Below are 13,364 nucleotides of genomic sequence, written 5' to 3'. Positions count from 1 at the left end.
TGGTCCTCTCCCAAAAGAATTACAGATTAATATGCGTTTAAAATGTTAAAGAACTCCCATAACATGCAAGGATACCTGCTGGATCCAGATGCTACCTAACCAATGTCCACAAGCATGCTTTCTAACCTATCACATACATACAAACAGAAGACTGTATGGTGGTTGTTTTGTTTGTGTTTTGTTGTTGTTGTTGTTGTTGTTGTTTTGTTTGGTTTGATTTTTGTGTGTGTGTGTTTGTGTTGTGGGTTTTTTTTGTGTGTGTGTTTTTTGTTTGGTTTGGGTTTTTTTAATTTACTTTTACAGGAAGACAATTTTCATGCTAAAGAACTTAATTTGCTTGAGTGTTTTGCTGTTAGCATATAATCAGTACGCTCCTCCTGGGGTTGGCAAATCAGAACAGGAAATTCAATTCGGGTTACCAATACAACCCAGTGTACCTTAGGCCAGCCACCAACCTTGTTTTAATGTGATTAAAATGCTATTTATTTTTGACAAAAGTAATAGTCCAAAATGTCATTATAGATTTATGAAGATGTTTTGATAAGGTAGTGGAGACCTAAACAAAACAAATGACCTAGTTAGTTAATGGAGACAGTTTTTGCAAGTCTGTTCACATTTTGCATCACATTTAGAATTATTCTAAAAACCTAGTTCGAAACAACAATGCCACTATCTGAGAGGTAAATTTTCCCCTTAAAGTTCTCATTTCCTACAGTGTCTACAGAACTAGTTGACAACAGTTAAACCAGTAACATGCTGACATTGCTGCCTGTCATCCAGACTGATCCTGTCTTATTTATATTCTCCTGTCTTATCTCTTCCTCTTATACCTAAACTATAAAACCTTGGATTGGCTTTTTATCCCATCTGTATTAGAATCTGGCACTGAGGGTCTTGTTCTGTGCCTAGGGCTCCTGAGTGCTATCATAATGCTAATGGATTGTACTAATAATGATGCATTGTCAAATCAGCTTTAAAGAAAGTTGGGGAATTTTTATATTTAAATGACAGAACTTCTCTACATGTGTATAGGCAGAGTATAAGTCCTTACATCTAACTAGTTTTCTCTGTCAGCTGTGCCTCTCTACCTCCAAATATAGGAAGGATGATAGCCATCACAGTGAAGACGGTGGCAGGTGATGAGTGGGAAGCACAACAGGGTTGCAGCACTTAACCATCTGTGTGTGGCCAGTGGTGGAACACAGAGCAGTGTCTATGCTGGTCTGACAGCTTCTGGGACCAGGTGGCTGAAGACCAGGGAGAAAGGACGTTTTCTGGGCCAGCAATTTTCATTGCGAGTGCTTATCACAAATTTTATGGGGTGTAACCTCTAGACTGGAGCTTAGCATTTTTTTTTTTCCTGCACTTTCTAATAAGGGTGCCATTTAGGATCACTGCAATAGAGTGGCTTCTTGAACAGGTCGCCCATCTTATCTCTTAGCAGTTTGTCCTGTCTCAGGCACAGAAGGACAATTTCATCAGATCACATCCCTTTCCAACTGTCAGTTTGTGGTTTTGTTAATGTTACTATGGGGAATTTATATTTTTATATAAACATTAGTGGCTCAGTTTGCTAACACATTTAATGGCATACTATCAAGGGCAGTTCATTCCCTACATATAATAGCATGTATGTCTTTAAACTTTTAAAAGGTGTAAGTAAATTAGCATGTGTACTGCACTGAAATGGTTAACAAATAACTATAATGCTGCTTGGTCATTTTGTGTTTGTAGACTCTTTGTCTAGGAGATTTTCCAGATGACCAACTGGTATGTGTAGACAATCTCCTTTTTGTTATTGTGGATGAACATGAAAGTATTGCAGTAGCATGCACCCACTGATTTGTCACCACCTCATGCTCATCTGTCTCTGATCTCAAGTTTTCTCTTTGCTGTGGCTGGATCCTGTTCACCCGTTGAAGTCCCTGACTGTTGTGTTACTATCCACATGAAGTGAAAAATGAAATTCCTTCCATTAAGACAACTCATCAGGTTCACTTGTGTCTTAACAGCATTAGCTTTTTAAACTTTTTTTTTTCATGTAGAATTTGACTTAAGTTCCTTAATTGGATTAACTGTTCTTGAAGGCCCACCAAGACTGATAGAGCAGGTTCATCACCTCCTGTGCCTGAAAGGCAGTATATCTGTTAAAATATCTCAAGATAATATTTGCTGGTTTTGCAGACGTGGTGTTGACTGCTTTTCTGTTTGTTGCCTGCTGTACCACAAGTCTATACTGCTGCCTAGACACTTTCACCTATTTCTGAGCATTTGATTATTTATTTCAAAGTTTACTACTTTGCACTTATCTTTATTGAATTTTATCATATTGACTTTGGGCCATTTCTCCAATTTATCAAGAAAATATTTGGAGTTTGACTGCTCTCTTGTAAAGTGCTTGTAACTGCATCCAGCATGGTGTCACCTACAAGCTTTATAAGTGTCTTTTCTATTCCATTATCTTAGTAGTCATTACTGAAAACATTGAGTAGAACCGGACTCAGGACAGACCTCTCTGAGACCTCACTTTATAATTCTTCTCAGTTTTGACAGAAAAGTATTTATCCACTCTGAGTAGGATATTTTGATCCCTAATAAGAAAAAATGAGTCAGCGGAAAATATGAGCTTAAAGATTAGGTAGCTATTAAGAGATTCACAAATTCTAGCATAGAATAGCAGTATGTGGGAGAGAAATTAAATGTTCACCATTTATTGCTGCAAACATGCCCATTACATGATTTAAGAAGGTTTGTTCTCCATTAATACATGAAAAGATTGATCGTTGCAGTATTCTTGGTCAGAAAGATGTACATTTTAGAAGTTTTAGAAGTCTGAAGAACTTCTTGCTCTCTGTAAGGAGATGAGCCGCATAAATTGACTTAACTGTTAAAATATATATTATATTTATAGTATATTTTAGTATATGCACAGTACAATGCATTTGTATAGGTATATGGATATGTGTGTGTAGTGCATATAGAATATATAAAAATAAAGTTGAAGACATGTGTAATATATCTTGAAATAAAGAGGATCTATATCCAGTGATCAGAAATCCCTTATTAAATGGGAGGAAATGCTGATTATTGCTGGTCCCATACTCCAAGGTCTCTTGACAGGGCAGTGAACGTAAAGAGTTTAACCATCTTAGTTATATAATTATCAGGGGACCATCATTCTAATATCCAGTTTATGTGTTAGTTTATGAATGATGTTAGAGTTTAATCTTTTTGTGTGTGTGATTTTTGTCCAAACTTCAAAAGCACACAATCTTTCCAATGCTCCTGTATTGTAGATAAGTATATATTCTTCTCATTTCTTAGATGGAGAAACAAACAAAAGAGTTTAAATGATTTGTCACTGATTATATCCTGAATTAGTCTTAGAAAATTGGCCTGAATTGTTTAAAATTGGCTTATAACTGGTTCTTATGCCCATGGTCATCAAATAGGCAACTTCTAACGAGCATCTGATTTTTTTGTCTGTGTTCCCATGTATATGCATATACACACTTATACTTAGTGCTGTCCCCAAGACACATACTTAACGCACATGTACTTAGCTCGTTCTTGTTGCTTGCTCAGACAGCTACTACTAATGAAAAAATGGTCCTTGAATTCTTCCTGTCAGTAGTGAATGTGTGCAGGAGAATCGAATAGGAGGCTTTTAAACAAAAAAACAGACTTATTTTTCTGATGAAAAAGAGTTGTCAAAGTTTGTTTAATAGGACTCTAAAATCTTAACTTTGCTTTGGGTTTTTTTACTATTAGGTTTTGATAACTTGTCACTTTGTAAGCAAATTCCAGTCTATCTGTAATAACAACATATGGCTTTTTGTCATGATGACAAAAGGGGCTTTGCCCAATTAAAATTACTTTGCTGATTAATTCTATGTTATTATACAGGATCCTTTACCAGATAAAAGCAGTGGCAAAAAAAGACCTTGTAATTAACGTGGAACAAATAAGATGTACAGAAAAAATGGTTTTACTGTAAAGTTAGTCTCTACAACTTTATATTAAAAATAACAAGATTGTTCTATCCTGTCATCTGCTTGGCACTTTATTTGCAATATTTTCTTTACTTTTTCCTTACTTCAGCAAAGCCAGTCTTTGCTTTCTGCTAATGTGTAAATTTTGTAACATTTTATTATTTAAAATATCATGTCATATGTCCCTGTAATCCATTGTTGCATTTAAAGCTCTCTCAGATTGCATAGCATAAACTTATTTGATTGACATAGATATGTTTTCTTTTTTGTCTAGCTCCCTAGACAACAACTCATCCACCTTTGAAACCTAAAGCAAAAAAGAATTCTGTAGCAAAATTGTATTGTGCAATACCACCACATCAACCGTTTGTCACATCAACAATTAATGTTGATATAAATAATTTCTGTTTAGTTCATGTCCAGACAAATATCTTAAGGTTAAGATTCTGCAAAAACTTAAAATGACTAAAGTGGCACAGCTAAAGAAAAAGTACTTAAAGAGCGCTATAGTTATGTGAATTCTATCATTTATGCATTTTGTGTATCACAATCTTTATTTCCTTTCATATTATGATCTTTTGGCATTCTGTTGTAGTAACTCTATATGAAGTGGTATTTCTCGATCTAGTGAGTACTTTTTTAGAATTTTCTTTCTAAATTATCTTTTACATTCTATTCAGTAGAAGGATTTAACACTTGTCTGGCTATCAACTGTTATAGCTGTTTGATCAAAACCAACACAACACAATCCTATTTAACTGTATGACTGTCCTAGAGAACTACCAGTCCTTCTACGACCATGGGATTTAGCTATCAATGTTTGTGTTTCTCCTAAGGAAAACAGACTTCATTGTCAGTTTTGATGATGAGTAACTTTTTGGTTTTCTGTTGTTTGACTTGTTGAGATTATGTTGATCTCAGTTCTGTTGTTTTATCTGAAACTGAGTTTTAGTGTAATATTGTTAATATTTGTCACCCAGCAAGAAGCTATGTTTCTGCACTGGCGACATCTGTCATTGTGACCATCATTGTTGGGAGTTTTCTTTTCTGGTTCATTAATTATTATTTTTAGTTTCTTTAAGCTCTGCTGAAAGCTGCATACTTGTGGTAATTTCTTTTGAATTGTGCACCCCTTGTGTTCAATGCCTGTTACATGATGTTGCGATAACCATCCAGCTTCTTGAAACAAAGTCTCTGGAATGTATGTGGAGCATAAGATCTGAGATGCCTGTGCTGTACTTCAAGACAGCAACTAATAAATCTCTGTGTGGCAGATGACTGAATAATTTAAAATACCTATTAACAGACTGCATTTTCTTAAAGAAAGCAACACTATCAGCTAAAAAACACACTTAATATTATTTTGCCACTTCGTAAACCATTAAAAATTATAGTTTTCTGCATTTCTATGTTAATAAATGTTTCCTTTGAAATGGAAAAAAAAAGTAAATTAATAATACCTATATCTAGATTTCCTAGTTTCTTATCCAAGAACATGCAATTGCGGTCGATATGGTTTAATACAACGATGGATAAAATATCTGTAAGTCTTTTGTTAAATAACATTCTAGACTAAATGACTAACTCTCAAATAGATGTTTCAAAGTATTTTGTCTTCTAAATATACAGACAGGCCATTGCTTGTCAGATTTAACCCAACCATCAATAGAAAAACTGATTCAAATTAAGCTTATCACTCCAAACACTTTGTCTTGGCCCTAGGTTCAAAGACATATGGGCAACTCTTATTTAAGTATTGACATAATACTGTCACACTGAGTTAAATATTTGTGTAAAAGTAATTAAATAATGACTTAGGTCACTTACATCCCTTCCTTTAAAACAGTTCAGGATCATAGACAGCTTCTCTGTAAAACAGAATTTGAAGGTTTATGCTAGTATAATAAATACAATTACTAAAGCTGCTTTTGCTGTTTTGTTTTACCAGTATTGAAAGGCTATTTCAATGGAACAGAAAGCCACTAAGTAAAACTCCAAGAATCAAGAATTAAGATGTCTTTATCCTAAGAAAAATTAGCATGTGTGTCACACAGCTTTACTTAAGTTCCATTTCATTAAAATCTGTAGAAACAGTTGCCGCAAAGTCCCTGGAAAATGCTGATCTTTTATGAAGATTTATGAGTTTCATCAATATTTCTAGGTCAAGAAGAAAATTTGCAACCTATTATGAGAAAGTATTTTGTCAATATTCTATTTTATTGACCATTTCACATCTGCTCTTTTCCAGAATTTTCTTCAATGAGAAGTCAGTAAAGAGTCTCACTGTAGAGGAATTAGTGGGAACACCCTGTTTTGGTTGTATGGATTTAACACAGTTAATGGTATGGTTTGTGTTAAAGCCACATGTAAACATTTGAAATTGCATAATCTGGAACAGAAATTGCCTTTTTATTAATTTTGCCGTCTGCCGTGGCATAAAATCTTTGCCATTTTAAAATCAAATTGCACCTGGGTAACAATTAAAAGTTATTTAGACTTTCACAGCTTGATCCTATATTTCCTGCAGTTGAAAGCAAATCTTCTGCTGACAACAATGATGCAGGAAAACTTTTTTTTTACTTTCAGAAATGACCAGGAATCCATTGCTATGTGTTAACTAGTATGTCTCAAATATAATTGCCAAGTTCATAAGGAACACCTATCCACAGAATAAGTAGGATTTTCAAAAGCTCATAGAGCTATGTTTAAACTGTGTGACAGATTATTGTTTTGTACCCTTAAAACTGGACCTGTGACCACCCAGGGCACAATCAGGCCTTTTGCCAGAGTACTGGTTATTACACTAGTTCTTCCTTATCCTTCAATATGGAACAGTTCAAGCAGTACCTCATACAGAGGAAAATCTACATGTTCATTTTCTGTTATTAAATACATTGTCAGTGATAACATGAAATGTACTGGCCAGAGGTACAATAGAAATGACGGGGAAAGGGAAGAATGTAAAAAATTGAGATAACTACCCCAAATTTTCTGTATGTTAATCCTAATAGGTAAATCAACTATTTGGTACAAAAACTACAGAAGTTCAAATTGGAACAGTATGAAATTCTTTCATGTTTCTGGGTTCAACTCATGTATGATTTCACAAGAACTGTCACCTGCGTGGTATTTCAGCCAAACAGTGAAAAATTTGGCATATTAGCTTATCTTCTGCCACCTTCAAAGGTAGAAATTTCACTAAGTTTTAGAGGATCACTGTTTATAACGTTGGCTCTGTCAAATGGAAACATGTTCCTAGTTAATCTTCAGACTTCATCCATGGCCTAAACAAATTTGAAGCCACATAATTATCTCTTCGCCCCAGGTCTACTGATAGTTTTTGTATACCCCAATTAGGCTGTAGTAAAGCACATGATTTTTATCTAGCTAGTGTAGCTCCTCCGTCCCTTCAAATGACCATAAAATTGGCATTGATCTTTTCTAAGATGTTCACAAGGAGTAATGTGCCATGCTGCTTTGTGGAAAACCTGAGATGGCATAACATGTAGTAGCTATTTTCCTGACACAGCCTTTGTCTGTTGCTTTAGGAGATGTATCTCGTCTACGTTTTCCATTTACCCCTTCTGTAAAGCATGATCTCTCCTAGAAAAAAAAAAAATAGTTTTTCACAGTTTTCAAAGTGCTATATACTGTGTGAAAATGCCCTTTGTAGAATACAGTGAGCTTTTGATGCTTTTACAGAACATTGAATACAAAATCGTATTTTAAGATATAAGTTGGGGCCAGCATTAGGACTTCCTTTCTTCAAAAGCTACAGGAAAGTTCTCTTTAGTTGGCGTGGTGAATGATTACGGGATAACATAGGGGACTCAGAGTTAACTCCCATATGCTATCTACATGTTCCTCACCACCCCACTGTCCTCAGTTAACTTTTATCAATGTGGGAGATGAGGTTAATTTATTTGAAGTAACAGCTGAAACTTTGAAATTCTGCTGTCTTTTGTTGGTTTGTGTCACAACCTGAGTGTTATTTAAACATATTTTTTCATATTTAATACTGAATAATACTCTAGAGACCTCTTTAAAACAGCTAATGTTCCCTTTGGCACTGAAATCCACTTACCTTAACTGACTTCTGTTATACTTCAACCTGATTCTCAGAGTCACAATGGTAACATTAATTTTAATGTCCCAATAGGCCTTTATTATTCATCAAATATTTGATTTACATTTCTAATAAGGCTTATGGAATGCAGAAACATGAAACTCATACTCTGCCATGATTCTAACTACTGTCTCTTTCATTAACACTCTGAATCATTTCTCCAAAATAATTAAAATCTGTAATTGAATATACTGGAATAATTTTGGAAAATCAGTTTAATTATTCCAGTGCTTCTATTTGGAAAGATCACATAATTTGTAATAACAGAATAGGCAAATATGAATTTACTCTTCCAGAGTCCTTTTGTTTATAGTTATCTTTTAAGAAAACATATATACTTGAAATGCATTTGCTTGTTGAGCAACGAGGTTACAATGAAGAGGTTTCAAACTCCAGAATTCTACTGAAAAAAAAAATCAGAATTATTTCAATAACTAATAGATGTGTTCTCCCCTTTAGGAATTTATTTTTTCAGTCTGCATACTGTAATATAGAAAGTATTCTTTACCTGAACTAACTGTTGTATATTTAGCCACAGTAAACCTGAATACCCCAATGAAGCGTGTATGTTAGCGCATGGAGAATTACTGATACACCAGAAATCACTACACTATGCATACAAGAACAACAGTGCAACCAAAATAACTAGGAGATTAACTGAAAGAGTTAAAAATTCTTGGCATATCCACAGTTTTGAAAGTATACTGCTGCTGTGCAGGCAGCTGACAAGTCTTGCTAGGTTTCATCAGTGTCTTCCTGTGCATGAAACTAAGGGGGTTTATGATTTATCGGAGGCAGGACAAGAAGGTCTGAAAACTGGCTGTAAGCCTCTGAACAGCATTTTGCAGCTGCTGCTGCAACATATTAAGTTGTGGGGCTGAATAGAATTTTCATCATCATAAATGTAGGCAGGAAGTGTATTGGAGAGAGCAGAAAAACTAGGCTAAGAGAAAATCTGAGCTGGAAAATTCATAGGAAAGAGAACTGGAGTGAAGCAACAGGGTGGGAGGTCAATACAAGAATAAAAAGACAGGTATTTTAGTAACCTGAAAAAAATTTTTTAAATCTTCAAATTGTGGGGCTTCAACTGTCCCAGGGGTCCCAGTAAGTTATTTGGATGATGCCAAATGGTACCTGCTAGAGACCTGCTCCCAGAAATGGTTTCATCTAAATTCTCCAAGGTACTGGACTGATCTGTCATGGGTAAGTATAGGACACACACAGCAATACCAGTGCGTTGCTCAGATCTCTAATTCTAGTCATACAGAGGGCTTGTGGGTGAATGGATTCCAGGAACTCCCATTCCCAGAAACAAGTGCCTCCTAAGCTACTGGTTCCTGTTGTGGTAATCCTTGTGTGCTACATTTCTATCATGACGCATCCGACACCTCTTGTTCACAACCTGCACCCATTCCTGTATCTGTTTTGTATGGCTTGTAGTGTTACTTTGAACTTGTAAAATTTTAAATGCCCTACTTTTGCTGCATGATGGAGTATAGTTTATAACACTGTAGGGCTACCTCTTAAACCAGGACAATACCACTGTGTCAGCACATATGCAGAAACTGGACTAATTAGCCTTGCTGGGAGATGTGACTAATTAGTCCAGACTTAACGCAAATCTCATCATGCTTCTCGGAGCTGAACTGGTATTGCTGCATGGTAATGTGTCAACCTGCTCATTCATCCAGAGCTCTGTGCAGGATCTCTGAGTAGAATGGGTCATCAGCTATTGCCTCAGATGGCTCCCTTTTTGGGAGATGTTATGGTATGGGAACTCTTAGACTCTCACCAGGTTTAACCTCAAGGAATCAACAAAAGTGTCCAAGACGGCTTCCTTACTCTAAATTTTGTTTCCATACTCAGTCTATCAACATTTTCCATTCTTGGTTTGTTGTCAGAGGCTAGTTTGCTCATCCAGACTCCTGAGATTTCCATTCTTCTCGCTGGCTCTGGCAGGTGGATCTTCAGTAGCAGAGTCCCCTTTCCAGTCCTGACAGGGCCACAGGCTCTGCAGGGTACTGTGGGCACTATTAATTCATTAGTGCTCCCAGTTTGCATCCTGTGGCTTGGTTGTTGTGAAGCAGACGAGTGCTGAGACAGCGAACAATGCAGAAGGTGAACTGCTGGATCAGGTGCCTACCATGGGTGTCCTTCACAATATCCTTACCAAACCCAGTATCAGGAAAAGTGGGATCTGATTTTTTTTTTTTTTTTCCCTGTGGGAAACTGCAGCGGGTCTGTGGAATCCTTGACAGAAAATATGAGAGTAGAGATCAGCCTTGAGATATTAAGATTTACCCTTGAGGAGGATGGGAGTAAAGGAGTATCCGGAGAGAGGAGAGATGTACCCGTGAGAGAGAAGGGGATAGAAGAATAACATGGATGATAGCAAGTTCAACCAATGAGATGTTAGTGCTGTAACTTGTAACCAATAGTGAAAAGACACATGAACTGGCAGAATTGTATAAAAATGCACTTGTAGCAATAAATGGCATCTATTACTTTCATCTTGAAAGAATTTGGTCCATGTCGCTTGTCCGTCTCAATCGCGACATTTCCCTAAAGACAATTATTTTCTGCAGTAGCGATATGAGGAGAGAAACTGTTTGATTCTACCTTGTTTCAGACTATTTCAAATCACTGGCTGCTATTTTGTCACCTAACCTTTCTCTGTTTCCTATTTGGCTTCTGCAAACTGTATGAAAATGCAGACTGCAGTATAGAAAGGACAAATAAAAGCTGTATGAGGGAAAAATGGGGTACATGGTAGGAGAGGCATAGTAGGCTATTTCCTGCATTCTTCCCTCCAGGCAAACAATGTTAAGTGGTTGAAATGCTTAGTGAATATTACTCTTTTCATCTGGTCTTATTCCATACATTTTACCAAACTGAATAGTGATTATTAATAATAAGTGAGATTTTAATAGGTCTTATAAAAATACTGTTTCATGTGAAGACTGCTGATTTAGCCCCAAAAGAGCTGTTACAACAGCTGTGTATAATCGCTTTTTTTTTTCTGAAAGAAATACTAGAGTTCGGACAGCTGGGTCTGTGTGTGTGTGCACTGGGGGCAGAAAATAGCTCTTATTGTTGTCCTATTATTTCAAGAAAGGAAATTATTGAGTAACCTAGGACTTCTTGGAGCTGTTTAGCATTTTCCCTGTTCATTCCAGAGAGAATCACACATTTACTGCTAATGAGCAGAATGCAGCTTTATGACTTTGAATACTTTCCCTGAGACAACTTCTTTTGCAGCTAAAATAATTGACAGAACCCCTCCTGTTGGTTTTAATGAGGAAGGAATGGACCCTTATAAGCATCACAGTCATGTAAGCTTGGGGTTTGTGTTGGTTTTTTTGTGTGTGTTTTTTTTGTGTTGTTTTTTTTTGCATCATGCTTTTTAAGTGTTTTTAGTTACTGCTTGCAGCGTATACAGCTGTGAACTCGGATAATAAATAAGGATTATTTCTATGAAGAAACCTTTGGCAGCAATTTTTGCTTTGCTGAGGTAAGCTGTTAGTCATCTGCCACCAAAGGGTAATCAGCTGGATTTTAAATACTGCTGTGTCTTTCTACTTTTACTGTATTTTTGATTAGTCAATAAATACATGTTCAGTCTATTTCCAAAGCCCAGCAATCAGAATAGATGTAAGATATGTTGCTGAAAAGAAACAAACTGACAACAGCTAATTGTAAAGCTTTTGGTTGTTCTGAGAAAAGGTTGGGCTCACTTGGAAATTAACGGAAGGTGATAAAGCTTCATTATAAAATCACAACCAAAAAATTGTGTTGACAGGTGGTAAAGTACATTCCCAAGACTGAATAAACTTATTCACTGATAGTAAAAGTGAAGCCAGAGAAACTGCTCTCCCTGATACTAAGGCTGAATTTGAGTTTGGGTACCCTGCAGGCAAACATAGTTCAGATTTGAGAGCCTCAATTTAGGCTTCTAACTCCATATTTAGGAACCTACCTGATTTTCAAAAGTGCTTAGTACCGTGTCAAGGAGAGTGTATTGTGTAATAAAATAAAGTAATCGTAGTTTTCTATTATTAGTTGTTATGAAATAATTCAGAGCCAAAAATCCTTACTATCTTAACTCTTCTTCTTGAAACGCCAAACAAAAAGTGCTGAAAAAGTCTAGGGAGATGTTCTAACAAAATGTACTGTGTAAATGGAATTGTTTGCCATATTGAGTAAATAAAAATGACAATGGCTGGACATGATTAAAAACCAATACATACATCATGGCTTATAGGAGGCTAAGGAAATCAGCTGTTTGGGTTTTTACTTTCCAAGCCAAAAGGAGAGTTGTTAGTTGCATTAGAGGCAAACTGGGCATTTGCTATATTCAGTCATTGAATATATCTCAACAATGCACCAAATAAAAAGTAATGGTTTAGCCATATTGTATCATGTAGCAAAGTCTTTCTCTTTTCTACCTAGTTCAGTAAGAGGAATGTCCATTTGGAAAAACAGGCAAATAGGTAAAATAAAAATTGCCATTGCACAAGATAGATTTGAATATACTGTTATAACAGATGTGAAACTGGAAGCACTTTAAGGCTCATGGATAAAACTACTGAGAGAAACGGCTTAAATACTCCACTTCCAAGATGTCAGTCAAGTTTGTCATGTAGGTATGGATGTGTGCAGATGTTCAGCTATTGATTTTCCACCACTATATCTTCAACAGTCCATCAACATGTAAGTCATACAATATACCAAAGGACAGAATTTAAGGTTTCAATTAGGTGGCAACTTTTACTTTATGCCACTTTTTTCAGACTATGCCAGTTTTTAGTAGAAAGCTGTCCTTCAGCTCTTAGGCTATATTCAGTCATTGGCTATACTTCAACAATACATCAAATGAATTGTGCAGTCTGAACATAGATGAATTCATTAAGAGAGTGTGCACCACACTGTTCATTTTGCATATCCCCCTTTTTTCTTAATCTTTGGAATCTAGTAATGCCTAGAGAACACAAACAAATAATGGTAGGCTAACCTGTGATTTTAAAAACTTACAGTATTGGAAAAAGAAAAAATAAAATAACCTTCCTAAAAGTAAGAAACAGTGTAGAGAATCCAGTAACATAATGAATTCTGACACATAGCAATAATTTGAGGAAAACTGAAGCACCTACAAAGCTGGGAAATGCATTGCAGCCAGCCTGGACTTTGCTGCCATGGATGGCAACAGAACATACAAAAGGATTAGTTTACAGTCACATCTGGGAAGT

This window comes from Nesoenas mayeri, assembly GCF_963082525.1.
Source record: "Nesoenas mayeri genome assembly, chromosome: 4".
In the NCBI taxonomy this organism is placed as follows: domain Eukaryota; kingdom Metazoa; phylum Chordata; class Aves; order Columbiformes; family Columbidae; genus Nesoenas; species Nesoenas mayeri.
This window is presented reverse-complemented; position numbering follows the sequence as displayed.